This window comes from Toxotes jaculatrix, chromosome 9 (assembly GCF_017976425.1).
Source record: "Toxotes jaculatrix isolate fToxJac2 chromosome 9, fToxJac2.pri, whole genome shotgun sequence".
NCBI classification, from domain to species: domain Eukaryota; kingdom Metazoa; phylum Chordata; class Actinopteri; family Toxotidae; genus Toxotes; species Toxotes jaculatrix.
This window is the reverse complement of record NC_054402.1, coordinates 5,888,642-5,907,747: the sequence shown is the minus strand read 5'-3', so window position 1 is coordinate 5,907,747 and position 19,106 is coordinate 5,888,642. Positions and strand designations below refer to the sequence as shown.

The following is a 19,106-nucleotide window of genomic DNA, read 5'->3' as shown; positions in this document are numbered from 1 at the left end:
CAGCCACAAATAAAAGTGTTAATTGTCATATATCTACTACAGGGTTCTAAAAAGTGAACAAGTGCATAAGAAAAAAAAGTATACAGCTAAAATATCACTTCCAACTTCTTCTTCTTCTCAGCACATATGGTGGACTGGCCGAACACAGCAAATAGTGCACCTAAATTTCCTCCCAGTTCACCACTCACTCAAACTTGTCTTTGCACTAGGTTGAAAGATTATGGCTAGTGAACTGAGAAAAAAACTATTGGATTTGAGTATTATTGCAGTTCACAGAATTAGCAATTGTGTCCTCAAGTAGCTAAATATAACACCAAACTCGAGACTTTCAGTGTCATTGCCATTTAAACCTGCAAAAGATATCACTTTTCATGTCACCCTGAGACCACCTCATGTCTCCTTGGGAAGGCAAGTGACCTGCTCTAGGTTGACTTAGTGCCACTTCCATCCCATTCCAGTCATTTAATCTTGGAACAGTATCAAGATAGAGATCTCCCTTTAACCTCCACAGAGGGGACGGACACAAAGGGACACACTCCCCACTTCATCACTCAGCGTCAAGCAGTAGTGGCATGCCAAACAATCCCATTAGCCAGCAGCCAAAAGCCTGGGGACACCGGCAATGTCCTGAATCAACCGCAGCTCTCTGCTCATTTCAACATCCTCCCTCCTCCCAACATCCATGCACTCATGTGTCAGCATATATAATGAACTCACTCAAAGCTACACTCAGCTTTTACTCTGAGGAAATAGGCAGCCCCATCACCCTGAGTAGCTTTTTACAACTCAACACTGATCAATTAATGACTACGAATGAGACTCTGAGAGATATTCATACAGGAATCTTACAGTGATGCTGAGAGAAAGAAGAGCACAGGGAGCGGGATAATAAACTATGAATTGCAACTCACAGCAAATCCAACAGCAGAGAGGCACTTTCACAGTCACGTATATATTGATACCTCTTAAAGCTGGCAACACATGCCAAGGTCTCTGGCCTCATATAGACGATTTATTTCATTCTCATATCCAGGTGCCTGCCACAGAGAAATGAGCTGAGACTCAAACAGCAACCAGAGTAATCAAAGCGGCACACAGTGTTTAGTGCTTCCCGGATTTGACTTCACAAGTCCAGGGAATGAAAAAGGATAGTAAAACAATACTTGTTTGACGACGTCTGACCCTGCTGGTCTTTTCACAAGCTGAAAAAATGCAAGAGGAACAGAAGGAAAGAAGACAAAAAAAGAAAGAGAGCAAGTAAAGTGTAGCAGAGGGAGGAGGAGTTACTCACGGCTCCTGTCACCTTTCCACCTCCAGCTTCCCTTGTACTTTCCTGAGCCATCCCCTGGTACACAGACTCCACTCAGCACCTCCGACAGCACCACCAGCAGCAGCAGGGGCATCTGCCCGCTGGCCATGCCTGCCTCTGAAGCTTGCACTGGGGCTACAGAAGAGAGTCAAGGGCCATGGGGAGTGCTCTACCACACACAGCCATATGTCACACAGCTGTATGGAGAGATCCAAAACAATAACACTTCCTCTGCGGGTTCCCCTGGAGATTTTGCCCTGGGCCACAACACTGAAGCCCCAGAGGGGTCACACACTCACCGCAGATACTCCCCCTCCTCCAGAGGGATTGGAATGATCCTTCTGAAGGTAATAGCTTCACAGAGTGACTGTAATTCCAGCATTGGTAGAGAGGCAAAGTAAGCCTGGATTTCTGGAGCTTCGCTCTGAAATATTGATCTTGTCTTTCTCCCTCTGCACTCTTCCTCGTCTTCTTTTCAGTGCTTCTTGGAGTTAGGGAGGTATTTATTGCAGTCCTGGTCAAATCCTGAAGCTGAACTCAGTAGTAACAGCTCCCATGAGCAGAGATAACACAGGAAGAAGCAAATAGTTTTTCCTCTTGCAGAGCAGAAGTTGTTCAGGTCACAGCGTGGACTGGTGACACTGATGGTGACACATCACTGATCCAGCAGCAGCCAACTCTTGTCACCCGCACCAGGCACTGTCTGAATGAGTGAGTGTGTCCAGGAGTGTGTGTAAAATGCATGTGTGTCCTCCCCCTCTCTCTCTCTCCGTCCAACTACCACTCGTCTCAGATCACATGAGGCAGTGTTGATATGAAAATAAGGAATAAATCACAGAGATAGTTCACTACAGAGCAGCCTTGACTTTGTCAACAGAGCATCTGAGAGAGAGAGAGAGAGAGAGAGAGAGAGAGAGAGAGAGAGAGAGAGAGAGAGAGAGAGAGAGAGAGAGAGGCAGAGAGTACATCTACGAAGCAAAGGAGGGAGGGAGATATGGAGGAGAGAGACTGAGTGAGACAGGCGTGGGGGTGGGGGGTGGTGTGAATAGCAATTGCTCAAGTGCACTGGCTCTTGTGCTTTTGCACGCCCATGATGCTCGTTCATAAAACGATTTTCATTGTGGATACCCCACAGCCCGACTGAGCTCAACGGTTATAACCTGTGCTTGAATATGTATCTGTGTGTGTGTGTGCTACTGGAACAGGATTACAGTAATCTAAAGCCTTCCAAGATTTAAAACAAAAAAAAAACTGTTGTACCTGCATGCCCCAACCAACCGACCTTCCCAACGTGCATCTGCGTAGAGAAGCACACAGACCAGTTTGACTGGGTGATGCAAATTAATACAACACGGTTTAGAACTGTAGCCTGAATGATATACTGTAGCCTTATATATATGCACTTTGATTGACTTCCTTTTAATGATAGCATGGCTCTAGGTTGGACTAAGAGTAAGTTTAAACAACTTCAGGCTGGCTGATTAATGACAGTAATCTCACAGTTGTTTGTACCCTCAAAGGTATTTTTTCAGTGAAAAAAATATACTAAATGTTCCCACAAAATTATCACATATTTCTTTCACTAAAGTGTCTTGCAAATACATAATCTCTAATGTCTTTTAAATATGTAAAGTGCAAACACATATACAGTACGTACGCGCAAGCATACACACACACACACACACACACACACACAAGCATACACACGCCACAAAGACTATTTTTGTAAAAAACAAGCTCAGCAAGTCTGGGTTTAGAGTTACATTGCTCGTTTCCTCCGCCTGCCCGGGCTGTCAGAAGGCAGGTGAGTGCAGGTTAACGTGGGAAACTGGAGGTGTCAGCAACACCTCCCCCCTCTGCTCTCCCCCATGTGTCTCTCACATGCCCTTCATTACTGTTGTGTAAAATACCATTAGTGAGTGTAAACTGCTCCTAAACAAACATAATGTAAGCCAAATAAACGAGACTTTACAGTGTGAGGTCAATGTGAGAATGAAGAAAACATAAATCTGTACACTGACTTGTTTGCAGAACGCTTTATGGATTTATATAAAATATAGTATGTACATTCCCTTCTATGTACACTGTTCTCAGATTAAGTCTGGTTATCTGATGTTCTTTATTTTGTTGAACAGTGTGGACAATGCCTTATAAAAGTGTCCCTATTTGCCAGTCATGTAATCCTGATGTAGTGGCCCTTAAGGACCGTGCTCCTGGAGATGTAATTAATTGTGTTACATTAGCCACTGATGGAAGTCTGATTAAAACAGCTCTCTAATGATTAGGCCCCTGGAATAATTACCACTGCAGTGAGGACGGACCACTTCAACCCCTCGGGACGCCAATCTAACACTCCTACCTGCAAAATGTCACTGCTAATGCCAACTGCTCAGAGACATGGACAATGCAATGCAAATTCTATGCAGGGAAAATAGATGGTGTGGCAAGTAACAACAGATGCAGCATCTACAAACTGTCTACAGGTGGCCTACTGTTTATATCTTTAAGGTGAAGTTTTGTTAATGTGAAGCCTGAGAAAGAGATTAGCTCCATGTTTACAGACAGCCAAAGGTATACCACAGGTGGATAAAATGTCTGGCAAAAAAACATAAATAACTTTCTTTGTCAGCTTACAGAGAATAGATTCACTGATAAAAGATTATTACATCAGCCTCAGCCACAGTTATTATAGACTTAAGTTGTGTTCTTTTGTCTTGTACAGTAGCAAAGGCGAGCACGTATCAACATGAATTTCTGCTGGCACTAAGAAACTGTAGTATCATTGTATCGGATCCTATTGAACTGCACATGTGAAATATACCACATCTGTGGCTACACTGGAAAATTAAAAGAGTGCACAAATGAATCACATACCTACTGTAGAACAAATTACTTCAACTCCTCATTGTCACACATAGTGACAGGCTCTGGCATTTCGGCTAATTAACATTAAAATTATAGGCAGCCTTACAGCTGGTTACCATGAAACTACTGCCAAGCCACTGCTGCAGTTTTCCAAACTCAAACTCCATATACCCGTGTAAAGGACCACGAGCAAATATGAAGTTCAATATATCTGAGAAACATTTTGTCATTTGGTCCCTGTCATTTGGCTGATTCCATTCACTGATCTAAATGTTGTATGGTATGGAACAGCTGGCACCACTCTGGACTTGTTTGTCTCCATTTATATACTGCATCTGGCAGAACTCACAGGCTTTACACACCTCTTGTCGACAGTGTTGTGACCTGCAGGGTCAAACCTCTGCCTTATCTTGTCATCCTCTACACGCTCCAGGTTGTTTGTGTCAACAATGAACATGACTTGTCTTTCAATTTGTATGCTGATGGCAAACAAAAATATGAGCTGCCCCATGCTGAGCCTCAACCATACTGTTTCGCTGGATGAAAGAAAGGGTGAGGCACAATTATCCTGAGCCAATTACAAGGTCCACACTCCCCCATGACACACTTCTCTTTCTGTGATAAAAACAGTTCTTCTCGACCTCTGTCACAAGTCTTGGTCTAAAGTTTGATGCACAATTAACCTTTGAGAACTACATAAAAAACCTTCCAAAACCTCCATCCTTAACAACATCACCAGACTCCATTCCGAATTCAGTCTCATATGCAAAGGAGCCAGCCCTCAAGGCTAAACTACTGCAACCCACTCTTCACTGGGATCCTTGGAAGGAGCCTCCAGAGACTCCAGTATATTTGATGCAGCATCGCTAACCAGAGAGTGAAAACACTGGAGAACCACACCCTTTGTGTCCCAGCTACAAGCTGGCTCCCCGACTCATTCACCTGATTATTCAGTGCAGCTACAGACCTGCCTGCCTGAAAGAACTGCTCACCCCTGCAATCCTCAGACCTCAGATCAAATGACCATGCCCAGGACTAAGCCTGATAAAATGCTTATGCTTGGAAAAGAATTAAAATTCTTAGTATTAGTAATATGTCCTTGCACTCATGTGAGTGAAGCAACACTAAGCCATGTGTTCTCTCTAACTGGAAAGTGGTGCCTAATGGTGTTGAATAGCTTCATAAGCTGAGGGGAGAAACATGCACATATTATGTTTACACACTGAAAAACATTCTCTTAATGACCTTGCACATGAAAATGATTTAGCAATGGATTTCTTGTTGTTTGCAATGAAACCTGATCAAGGTGGTGGCAGAATGATTTTTTTTTTTTGTCATTTTCTCTGTAAACTTGAACAATATCACTTTCTTGATTTTATAATTTTTGTCAAGCAGAAAGCTCACACGCAGAAAATGTATTTGAAGATTACTACATGGCCGTGTCTTCATAGCATATACCTCTCACAGCTCAGCCATCATATAGCACTGAAAAATGACATCCCCTTTAAATTGTTCCTCTCTCCCCCACGTCAGCATGATGTTTATGAAGCTTGCATTCTGGCCCTCTCAGTTCTCCCAATGTGATGTGACAGCAGGGTTGATGGGTGGTACAAAGACACCCAGCAGGGATGAACAGGCGGAGGACTGGACATTAGCACACAGCTTGGAGCGCAGTAAGAGTTTCAGGGGGACTGGCACCCACTTTCTGCCAATCACCAACTCACACATGCAAGAAAAAAGGAAGGAAAAGCTGGCCCATGGGAAGGGAAGAAAACTACAGTAGAGTCAAAAATTTAATTTTGAAAACTTGAAAATTTGACTTTCTATTGTTGGACTGGATACAAAGAGAGAAGGATTCTTGATCTGAACATCCAGCGGCAATGCTAAAGTTGAATCCACAACAGCCCACAATTTATTCTTTAATAAATTCTGGAGTTTTTCTGCTCAGTATTTTATTGAGGTGCTGGTAGGTAACTGCTTCCAGCTGCTAAGCTAAGCTAACTGGCTTCTGGCTCTAGCTCCATATTTAACAGACAGACCTAAGAGTGATATCAATTTTCTCATGTAAAAATAAAGCATGTCAAACTACTCCTTAATATCAGTGGCACCCACAGCAGGCTGCATTTCCACCTCTATCGTAAACTGCAGGATATCTGCTCAGTGCTGTATTGTGAGTGGTATTAAATTTATACTGTAGCTGATAATCTGTCACAACTAACAGTTCCATTGCAAGTTTATGAAATTAAGCACAGAAAATATGATTATGTGTTTTTTTTAACTTTATAGTTCAATAACTTACTGTATGTTATTTTCAGTGCATTTGATTAGAATTTTAATTATAGTGTTTTGGAGGAAGGCAGATGGAGCATAAATTAGCCATCAGTTCTCCGGTTCTACAGTAACACTGTGTGATGACAGATTTTTTTTTTTTTCAACCTACATACCAGAGTTCCAAGCGATTCATATTTCATTACTGTCTCAACCTCAAGAACGCACAGAGAAACCAGGATCCATCCACATTTATAGAGATGGGGTGTCAACCCGAGGTAAGAATTACTGCATGACACACAGCACAGTGACATCTAATCCACAGGTTGTAAATACAGTTCAGCACCAGATATGCAGCACTGGTGCTCCAGTATGTTCATGCTCTTTGGGGGCGTGCAGTTATACTGTGCTGTACTTGGAAACGTACATTAGCGCATCTGTTTCTCAATGAGTTATGCTCAGCATGTATGGAGGATGATAAGCAGGACCACACCCAGCATTCCCTGCATGGCCAGGTTACAATGGCCCACTCAATCAACACCACCGTCCCACCCACACCTCCACCCCGCTATCTGTCTTCTGGGATACACGCACGCATAGCCTCCCCCTCCAATGCCACCGTCCAATCAATGAGAAGTCACAGGAGGAACCTGGCTGAAGGTTAATGTGTGCAGGGAAAAACACATGTGATCTCTTACAAAGACATGGATGGAGAGAAGCACCTCGCACACATTCACAGCAGCCACAATTCTTCATTCTAAATCCGAAACTAGCTATAATTTGAAATATGCTGTCTGTTTCTAAACTAAAGCTCGCTGACCCAAACAAATGCTCATTAACAGCAGTAGAGTAAAACACTGATTCTTAATGGAAAATTATGATTCAGGCTAACATTGGCAAATGAAGAGAAAGGAAGAGAGACTGAATACAGCTAACTGTAGTTTATATCAGAGGATTCTTCTATAATAAACTGTTGTACTAGTATGAGCATCTGCTCTTTTTATAGTGATAAACAAGGCTAATGCCATTTGCCGACACCCCCCCCCGCCCCACCCCAAAGTCCTGGTCTAATTCCCTCTAATGGCTGTCGTCAGCGGTCTCACCTTGCAGTGAGATTCCAGCCTGCAGCACTATCGTCCATATCGCACAACACAGTGATTTACAGCTGCTGTTGCTGCAGGGCCATCTGGACCATAACCACTCCTGAACACTCAGCATTAGCCTCTACATCTCTCTCCTCTCTCTCAGTAAATGCTTCATGTTTGCTGAATGTCTCTTCTTCTCTTCCTTCTTCTTCTCTTCTTCTCCTACATCAACATACAAACTTACCTTTTGGATCTTATGTTCAGTCCTGTATCTCTGTCTTCACATACATGTATGTCCCTGGACTCTACATAGAAACACTTACACTCACTTTATCTGTTATCAAATTGTAACTGGATTCAGATGTAAACAAAATATTATAAAGAAATATTTAACAAATAACAAATTTTCTTTACATTGTAATTTCACCCATTTTAACATCTGTATTGCAACAACAACAGCCGCCTCAAAAATGAAATATTTACATGCAAGTGCCTGAATATAATCAGAATACATTACTCAGATTTCTGAATGCCTAGGGCAGTACAATTTAATCTCCCTTTCTGTCCTTCTCCTGTAAACATACTGACATACTGATCATTAATAACCTGTCCACACTCACAGCAGGGGTAAATTTGCTCATCCTCTTTCAAAAATTTGCTTTTGCTCTCACAGAAAAAGCTGCCATGAGCTCTTAGGTTGTAAATTATGCTTGATATGTACCTAAAAAAAATCACTTATCTATGCAGATGTTCCTTCAGTGAGGTTGCACTTAAGACACCTAAGACTTGCAGAGTCCACACAAAATCCATGGGAACATGGGACCATCTGAACCCAGACACACTGGCGCTGGCTTCCCCCCAAGTACATAGGTGATAATCACGTAACCCTCAGTGTAAATGCGCCTCATTCATGATTATGGGAGTGTCATAACTGTGGATCTGCATCTTTTAATGCCATGTGCCTCTGATTCAATGCGTCTCTAAAGAGCCCTCTGCTACAGCTTGTGTTTACTGGACTGTGTGATGAGAACCAGGTGAAACATCTGGTGTCATATAAAAGGTGTTAGAGCATTAAGAGCAGAGTTGTACAAGCTTCAAAAGAGCTGCCAAATATACAGCAGATGTAAGGAGGGTGTTGCTGAGGTCAGCTTCTGTAATATGACCATTGCCCAGCGGGAGGCAGCATGGGACTCAGTCAATATTAAGGTGAGCACCTTGGCCACTGATTCCACCCCAGGGAGGATGGAGCACACTTGAGGCAGATCAAGGTTTAGGTGTTGAAGTGACATGTGGCAGCTGGGTCCTGAATTAGACCCTTTTAGATTAAATCTGTAAATCAGGAGCTCTCTATCTACAAGATCGCTTACACCGTGGATTGATTGGAATAAATTATTCACAGCTGATATACATGTACACAACCTTCTATCCTCTAAGAGCTTCAAGGACGAGCACTTGCTTGAGTCATGTAAAGGAAAGGAGCAGGTGAAACACATAGTCACCACTGAATAGTAAATGATTTCCTGTAGTTAACCCAAGGACAACATTCAGTGATCAACGCACAGCACAAAAGTGTTCAACACAAAATTATTAACTGCTGGTCTACATGGTATAAATGAAAAATGTTGAGTAGTCAACCCAAGAAATCAAATAAAAGTTTATTTGTGTATTCATACATATATATACATAAGCGTTCAACACATGTACTCATACATACGCTATCTCATGAGTGTGTGTTTTTCCTATTAAATTTTGAGTTGCACAGATGGCCAGTTCAAACATAACTACATTTCACTATCTTTTGTGCTGAAACTAAGATATTGCAGGTATTAAGGGCTGCAAAAGTTGTCCACATAAAGCATTTACACCATTAAATTGTGCAGAATTATCTCACACATAAAATAAAAATATTAAAGCTATATTTATTTGCAAATCAAACTTTAGTACCTGCTGCCGTGTGCAAATACACCATCTAGCCAGGAGGTGGCACTCTAAATCAAGCTAAACCTTTAACCAGGAGCTGAGACTCACTGACTTGATTAGTCCAAACTGAAACTCCTTTAAGCCTTTTTGCTTATTACAGATTTCAAAAGAGCTCGATATTTTTAAATGGACAGCAGTGATGATAAGAACACAGATCGTGAGAAGAAATTAAAGATGCAGTTAGATTACTTCCGTATTCAAAATAGTTACACAAAGTATTCATTCATGTATGTATCTTTATAACTTGCTACTGCATTGATGCAGGCTACATGATGCACATTGTCTTTGTCTGCTTTTATCTTTGTAAATTTGAGTATTATTATTGTGTGTCTTCTCATGTTTCATTGTCTCCATTACAAAAATCTAGCTTCGGTTCCAGTTTGGATTATTAGAAGTAATTTTCTCTCCAGTTCCAAAAGAGGGCAGTAGAGTCACATGTTGCGAGACTGTCAGGGCCACAGCTACCTCTCAGCTCTGACTGCTCAAACTATAGTTCCCTTGACCACATTCTCCTCATGCTGTTTCATTGGGACTAATTACAGTGTCCTTCATCAAAAGCAAAATGTTAATGATTGAACTGGTTTGTTCCCAGATTGATACAAAAATGGCTGCATTGGGTAAGCGTTCACTAATTGGTCAAAGAAAACACACACACCTAAAGTATATGCTGACATAATGCTCAGGCTAAATACTCTAGTCTCTCTCTCCCTTTCTCCTCCTCCTCCCATCAGACGCCCCTATCTGCCTTATTTTCCCACTCTTTTATACTGTTTCCTCTTTCTCTCTGTGTGAATTGACAGACCATTAAGCCTTTAATCCCTTTAATACAAACTTCCAACAGAATCACTTTTTAATTGCATAAAATAAACAGTGAATGCGTAACCAGATCTCCTCTCAGGATAGATTTAGTTCAGCTACAGACGGCGGATTAAGTTGAAAAGTAAGCCTGCAAGTTGTTTTGAGGAAAAAAAAAAGAGAAAGGATGAAAGAGTCGAGAATAGCACAGGATGTCACAATAATTCCTGTGCAGCAAGGAGTTAGCCAACACATGAGGAGAATAATCATATGGAGATGATGGTGGTGGCTCTGTGATTAATGGGCCCATTTTCTTTGCACAGCTTGGATAGTGGGCCTACTTGGCCCCATTAGGAAAAAGCCTAAAGCCATCCGGTTCCTCTGTATGCCATTCATCAGGCAGATATGAGTAACAGAAATGGTTTATTTTCAACATCCGTGAAATGTGCATTATGAAATATACAGAAACACGTTCCTGTATCCCTTTTATGCCTGTTTTTTTTTTAAATATGATCTATGCATCTGAATACCTGTGTCAGAGGGTATCATGTCTCTAGTATTCAAAGTGAGATGGAGAGAAGAGACATGACCCGGGCTCCTATCTCCCATAATTGGTTCTACCCGCTGTGCAGAATTGGAGGCAGGAACATGCTTGTGTATTCCTTTCCTTATTTGATGGACTACAGGGAGCAAGAGTGGCAAACACTGGCCAGACAGCCACAGAGACATGCCAGTCCCCCTTTTAGAGCAGTATGCAAATCCACTGTTAAATTTCATTTTTCTAATCCCTTTAATCAGAAACAGGGGAATAAAGCCAGCTGGTAGGAACCCATGTTAAGATGTAATTAAGCATCTGATTGAATTTCAGTGCATACCAGAGTGTGTATGCCAAGGCGAAAGCAAGAGTGGGAGGAGGGGATGGAAGATAGAAAGGGGGGAGGGATGGGCACTTGTACACCAGATTGAGCACTGGGGTTGGTGGGGGGACACATTGCCCAGCGATGGGGGACCTGGAGCTCGCGGCGGGCTTGGTATTTTCTAGCATGCTCCACTGCATGAGTGAACAGCGATCAGAGGCACATTTTTATACATTACTAGGAAGGCTCCCATGTCAATCATCTCCCTGCTGGCATTGGAATGGTTTTCTACTGCTTGAATCTCAACATAAGGTCCCAGAAAATAGACACAAACACCATCATTACACGTCACCTCTATCAGCGAATATGTGAAGAAAAGCAGTGTTGAGGTAGTTATGGTACATTGTTTGCCTCTTAAGTGAATTCTGACACAGTCTTTTCCCTTTTTCCATCGCATTCAACATGGGCTTGCTATCACCACACACTACCCTTTTGGGGTCAATGCTGACAGATATACTGCATGCACACATTCTGTAGCCCACCTGGGAACTGGCCAAACATGTAACCTAATCCATGTGCCAAAGAAAACACACACACGTACACACACAAAAGGGTCCGTAATGAAATTCATTCACTCAAAATGTATTCACTCCCAGACAGAGACAATATAAAGCCTAGTCTGGGGAGAAGGAAGAGCTGTCACACCAGTTTAGTTGGGCTTGGATATAGAAAAGATCCATTACTGAGGCCTTTCATCACCAAACATTGCACGCTACCTGTGGGGCTCTGAAGCAGAGCACAAGAAGAGGAGGGCAGTGGGGGTGGGGCGGTGGGCCATGGAGAAAAGAAAGGCAGACAAAGACAGGTGACAGAAGTCGACAGGTTATCGTGTGTGCCCTCCCACTGTCCTTTCCAAGTCATCCTTTACCCTTGCTTTGCACTATGGCTGTCAGTGCCCGAGGCCCATCTGCTGAACAAGCTGCCTGGTGAAAATAGGGTTAAAAGAGCCCCAGACCATGCCACGATGACCTCAACTGCCCCAAATACTGGTCAAGAGTATTATTGGAATTTGTCTGTTGTCATTTGCCTGTACCTAACGATTTCTAACCTTTAACTTGAGCTTGACAATCTCTAACATACAAAATGTCTGGTCTAAAATAGTTAAATGGCTAAGTGTTCATTTAAAACTACATTTGCAGCAGTTGTCCCAGTCTTCAGCATGAAAATACTGCCCCCATCTTGTATGGACTCCATTAAATGAAGAAATCTCCATAAGTAGTAATTAAACATTACATTTACATTTCTTGCAGTTGCATTTTCTATGGCAGTTCAACAACTTCTGAACTAAATCTGCACACACACACACTGTGACATCGTTCCTACAAGCAACTTGCTGTATTGTGGTACCATTGTCTAAGAAGAATCAAAGTGTAACATTGAAAGAAAGCCAACAAGAAAAAAAATAAATTCTCCCACAGTCATTACACTGACAGATTTAATGCAACATTTTCACAACCATTTACTGTAAGTGTACACAACCACAGATAGCTGTTTGCCCACAAATCACAAAGAGAGGTGAACTGTTACGTGTTTGTTTACAATGTATTGTTAGAGATCCACAGCCTCTTTCGGGGAGACAAAAGGACAGAGGTAAGCAGCAGTTCAGAGAAAGGTGATGTATGATCAAACGTGAAAGCAGTATTGATTTTCCTCAATTGTGTTTGCTCCGTTTGCCACTATTAAATATGGATTCCGCACAACTGCCATTTTGACTTTGTCTTGAAATTGACACTCTCTCTATAAAGGACTATAGCTTTTTCAATAAAGCCCTGTGTCAAGAGAGAGATCGGCCTGACACAGCCAGAGACTCCACGTTTGATTTGCTTCAGAGGCAGCACATCAATGCCACAGTGGTACTCGGGTTAAACCACGTCAAGACCAAAGGCAAGACAGACAGTAGGAATGACAGAAAACCTGCGGTGGGAAGTGGGGAAGGTTGCCCTAAAAAGGACAATGGCTGCACTAACACTTGTACTGAGATTACTAATGGACTGTGCCCATGATTTGATGTGTGCACACAGGCCTCTGTTGTTTGATGACAAAAAGATTATGAAAATAATGGTCATGGTAAGTCTTCCCCCTCCAAAGACACACTCCAAAAATAAACACACAAGGCCCAGTAAGTGGAGGAAATTAATCTTTGTTAAGTTGTGCTATGGTGCTGCCCCAATCCCCCGGTGATGGTGACACTGTGTCTCTGTCTCCCGCCCACTCCTTAGTTACTGTAGCTCAAAAACTGGCCTCCGGCTTCAGCGTTATCAGGAAGAATTTGGCTTGAGAAAGGGGAGTAGAAGCAGTCGGCTTATTAAAAGAGAAATGGTGCAGTTATATTTCTCAAAGCATGGTAGTCTCTGTTTTAAAAATAAATAACATTTTTATGGGCGTAAATAAAATGAAGTGTTCAGTGAATCAACAGTGAATGTAAAAACACAGAATTACTTAGGTGTTAGAACAAAAGCTAATAACACATAAACCAACAAAGTGATCATATATCCTGGGGTTAAAGCATCTTTGACTAGTTCCTCTAAAGCAGGACCATCTCTGTGAAATGTGGCAGCAACCACACAGCAAATGCCCTCTGCAGCATCCATAATGACCAAACATCCCATTCCCTGCTGTTCCTGCCTTTGTCTGGAGAGGAATACATCTCAGGTGATGTCCATCTAATGTACTGTTTAAAGCCATTGCCTGTGACAAATTGCACATTACCCTGAATACCATGTCCTTGTGAAGCTGTTCCTACACAGTAGCATCTCTTTGTTTGATTAATTAAAGATTTTCTCAAACCATTAACACCAGTTCCAAGAATGGGAGCGGCTCAGCAGAGAACTGCTGAAGAAAGGAAATAGGAAGAGTGAGTCATTTTAGGTTTGGCCATTCCCAAAAGTGACAAGCTGATAAACCTGCAAATAGTTGTAATCTTGTTAAAAGGCACAGCCCATAATCTGAATATAAGTGAAACTGGATTTCTGCCACCACAATTATAATCACGGGATTGTAATAGCCAAATGTATGCGGACAAAGCAGCCCATTTTGAGTACTTTTGTTCTGGGGCTGTTTTTCATGGTTCAGACTTGGCCCCTTTGAGTTCCAATAATAGAAAATCTTAATGCTTATAATACATTGGAAAACACATGGCTATAATAATATGTATTATAAATAAATAATAACTTTCTTTCAACTGTATTTTAACATAGTTACAAAGTGTTTAATGTAAGAACATGAGCAACAGTCATAAAGTCACATGCTGAAAAGTAAAACTGATTAAATTGAAGTAATGCATAAAATAAATAAAACTGTAATATAGTCCAGGAAATATAAAAGTTGAAATCCAACTAACTGACATTTAAAATGTTATTTGTCCACATACTTTTGGGCACATAGTTTATCAGCCTACACTAATTTATATTTCTGTGGATGCACAGACTAAAATCTGGACACTCTTCAAGCTTTGTTCACACCAGTTATGTTTGTAAAAAAAACAAGAACAGGGTCCATATATATATATATATATATATATACATTTTTTTTTTTTTTCCATTATCAGTTGGAAAACAAATAAAATGCAGATTTTCTATGACTATGTAAGTCTCTTCAGTTATGTGTGGAAATATAAATATATAATATAACAATAGTTGCCTTCATGTGTAATCTCACTGTATAAGCAGTAAGAACATGCTAGATCCACATTAAAGACCACACATTTTGACATTCAGATTAGTATTCATAGACTCACAGATGTATCCATACAGAAATATACAGACACGCACAGCCACAGACACACACTAGCAAGTATGTGCTCATACAGGTATGTTATCCTTACAAAGTCAGCCTCATTATACCGTGTCCCCTGACATTTCAGCACCGCAGAGAGCTCCCATATTAATCTTGAACTGTGCGTCTCCTGTTCCCTGCACAGTCCTGCCCCTAATGACAGTTTTATCATAACTTATTATTGCTGCCCCAACCCTGAGCTGAAATTATGTAAATGCTGCATGTTTGGTGCGGAAAACATCTTTATGTTTTGCTCAACGGTCGCTCAAGCGGGAATCTAATTCTACTCACCGACAGCCTAAATGAATCGGCTTGTTACGGTTTGAATAATGGTCTGTGCAGAGGGAGACGGGGTCGGCTGGCTGAAGGTTGAGAAGGAGAGACCCACTTAGTTAGGTGCCGCCTTATCGGATTGTACCCCCGCCTCATTCATTACTTTCCATCACTTCCCTCATTTGCAATAAGCAATATCATTACAGGATGATTTGCCTCAAACGTGGGGTTGAAGTAACATCTCGAGGCAGGAATAACCGCTCCAAGATTTGTAATTTGGGCGGCAATATAGGCTGGTAATAAAGCTTCAAATTCACTCTCACCCCACTCACCCACCCTGCCCTTTCTGTTTTGCCTCTGCCTCTTTCTCGCACACACATCAAGACAGGAAATAATGTGGAGAACAACACAGCACTTTAGCGTTAATAGGATTTTCATGAATGCACAACATTTTAATTGCCATAAAAGCTTTACAGGTGTCCAGAGTCTCTGCTTCTTTCTATCTTTGTGTCTCTCTGACAATTTGTTGGTTTCTGACTCCTTGTCTTTCTGTAGCTCATTCGCTCCATTTGTCTCTCTGTCTCAGTCTGTCTCTCTTTTTCCTTCCCCCTCCTAACTGGCCCATTTGCAGTCAGTGACACCAGACTCTTGCCATCCTATTTATTTAGGTAGTTAACTGAGCAGCCTCACAGGCAGCAGGCCTGATTTCCAATTACACCGCATTTTTCTGCCTATGAGAACGTCTCTGGCCTTGAGAAGCTGGGACTGCTGCTGCGGCCCGTCTTGATGTGTGAGAGCCTGTAACCCTTGAAGGCTGTGCTGAGATTATATGTTCACATGAGTGATCTCTATGCAGAGTTTGGATCTATACATTAAAAGATGTCTCCCCTGCCAGTTATCCTCTCCATCGCTGTATAGTTGACAGTCTAGAAAGACTCAGAGTAGACTCAGTTAAATCAATTCAGCAGGGGTCTCGAGTACAGTTAACTCCGCTTCATTTTGACAACTTGGACTGGCTTAGTGAGAGAAAATGAATCCCTCAACCACTCCTGCCACCGTGTGGTAAACCATTGGTGGGCACGTCTAACGTCTTAATGGTATCCCTCGTGCTGGAATCTCATCCTCTGTAATTAGACACATTTCCCCTAACCACTGTTTCAGAGCATGGTAGCTTGGCAAAGTGTGTGAGTCCCAATAAATTAGCAGCTTGTGATGAAATTAAAAGGATCATGGACCTATTTTGAAAACGAAGCCTCAGTCCCTATCATCCATCACTTGCATAACATAAATTAAGTTCACTCAGGGAGCAAACTAAATTGAGACAAGAATGCAAAGTATAACTTGTGATATGCCTCTCTGGTTGACATTTAGCACCTCTCACTTCATTTTCTGTCTGAAAATGTCACTCCAAGAAATTAAAAGTTTATAAATCCTTGCCCTTTGCTGTAAAGCTGAAGCTAAAAATACAGACTTTGGGGGGTTAAGTTGGTCAGGTGAGACCAGGAAGAAAACAATATGAACCTAATCAGGGGTTAACAATTACACAGAGGTATCACTGACAGTAAATTAAACTGGAGGAAAAGAAAATTTGTAGCTGGGGTAAAAGGTGCAGCTGGTGATACCCATGATGAACCTATACTGTTTGCCGTTGTGATTATTATCACAACGGCAAACATGAAATAGTCTCGCTGCTCCCTTGTCTGCCACAAGGTGTGTGTGTGTGATGGGGGATGGGGGGTTGGCGGTAGAGGGTGCGAGCTGTTGGAGCAACAGACAACAGACGGAGCAGATATAAAGAGAAAGACCCACACCTGCAGACTTATCAGAGTTGGAGGTGGATAGAAGCGGCTGCTGTAGGGGCATTTCTCCCCTTTCGTCTGCGTGGTCATTGATTGTAAGACAGCTGAGGATCGACACAGCAGCCTGCAGGCGGGGACAGATGGGGCCGTGCTGCTGGAGCACACCGGCAGCACCAGCTCTGTCTGCGCTGTCGGGGCCAGCCGATCCCAGATGGGTGGGAGGATAGGGGACATTGAATTATGAGTGATGCAAAACCACTGGGTAAGCAAGCTGGAGCATTTGTCATGATTTGGTTAGGTATACGGCTAAGGGAATAGCTTTTCAGAGCAGGGCCGCACACTGACAAAGTGATAGAAAATACACTAATAAATATACATCCAGTGAGACTACAAGGTTGATTTCCCTATATGCTCATGGAGATGCTCACACCAGGAATGGAGGACAAAGCAGATCTACTGAGAGAGTTTCAAGTTGTTTTTCAGCTTTTTCAGTTTTCAGGTGTGCTTGTTGCATTTTAGCATCCTCCTTGGTTTCCAGGTCTGCCTCAGACATACCTTGTTCTCTAAAAATAAACAAAGAATGGCCTCTCACCTCTCTTGGCACACGCATGTGCAAACAAACACACACACATTTACAGCCTCCTCTATCTCTCCTGAACTGGAGGCAACTTCTTATTCTGTAGTCATGCCTGTATATTTAGGTGCTTCTCCTTGGCTCTAGGTCAGGGATTTTGTCCGCCAGGGAGTCAGACTTCTACAGGCTTCTCAGTACTCTAATGGGGCACCGAGGGAGAAGAGGTTTCAGTCGGGACTATCTACCTCCTGTGGCAAGCTTAATTGGGTATAAAGAGATGTAGCCCTCCCCGCGCCCTCCACCTCAGGGTAAACCGTACGACATGTTTAAGTAAAGGCTCTTGATGCGGTGAGCAGGTTAAAGCTTGCTTTGCCTGGAAGGAAAGGACAGTGCCTGCCTGTGCCTTTGTATTCTTGAAGTGTGCAGGACATTACTCTCAGATGAACAGTTTTCAGTTTTTCCTGATGACCACAGTGGTGCACTTAGGGCTCTGTTGGAATTACCCCGGTTTCAAGGGGAAACTGGCCTTTACATTGACGGATGGACTGGAATGTCACTGCTCTCCACTTTCTTCAATTCCTTCTTTAAACAGATAAATCAAGTCAGAAGGCATTGGATGTGTAGCAGTATTTCCAGGGGTACTACTGAGTATAAAACCTCCACACTCAGAAAAAAAAAAACAATCCCAATAAAAAGGTGGATAAATCACTCTGAATCTGCAGGTCAATAGTACTGAACAATAAACATCTTTTTCACCGTTCCTTCATCAGTGTTCAGAGAAAGGGCTGGCAGGAGAGATGAGGTGGGGGTTGGCTCAGCATAGAGAGAAGTGCTAATGTGTGTTAATACACTAAAAGCCATGGGGCCTTTTCCAGGTGATGGATTGTCACTACTAAATTAGTGTGTGTGACAGCTATAGAGCTGTGCCATAGGTCAGCAAAGAGTTATCAGCTGTGGCAGGTAAAAAAAAAAAAAAAAAAATCTGTACAAGTTAGGTTTAGGTATGTGAGAGAGACTGAGGTGGACCAAGAATCATTCAGTGACAGAGAAATTTATTTTTCCTGTATTCATAGATGGCAACTATAGACTCTCCAGAACATACAGTTCCAATGAAGTGGCAGTGAAACATTACAATGAGTGCTTACTTTTTCTCCTCTGATTTCATTACCTGAGCTGATACTGAGCACAGATCACGTACCAGTATTTTCTTTTTACCCCTATTTAAAATCTGTCTACCTCACTGAGTCCGAGTCCGTATTGGGGTTGTTAAAAATGACTGCATTTATACAATGGTTTTATCCAAAGTACGTTACAATATGTCTCCTATTCACCCATTGGCATACACACTCACACACACCGAAGAGCTACAACTTAATATGGACTGGTACTTAACAAGGTAAATATTGGCGTTGGATAGGCTTAGAAAGAGTAAGAGCAGAGAGTGAGCTTTAGAAAATGCAACTTTAC

At 42.1% G+C, this 19,106-nt stretch overlaps 1 protein-coding gene across 1 annotated transcript in view; it reads right to left on the bottom strand.

Moving 5' to 3' along the window:
* robo1 (roundabout, axon guidance receptor, homolog 1 (Drosophila)) overlaps positions 1-1,368 on the bottom strand; it is a 158,276-nt gene extending 156,908 nt beyond the window's left edge. Inside the window, exon 1 of the mRNA XM_041046111.1 lies at positions 1,292-1,368. The gene's annotated coding sequence lies outside the window, so the exon portion shown is untranslated. The remainder of the gene's footprint in view (positions 1-1,291) is intronic.
* Between the last annotated feature and the right edge of the window lie 17,738 nt (positions 1,369-19,106).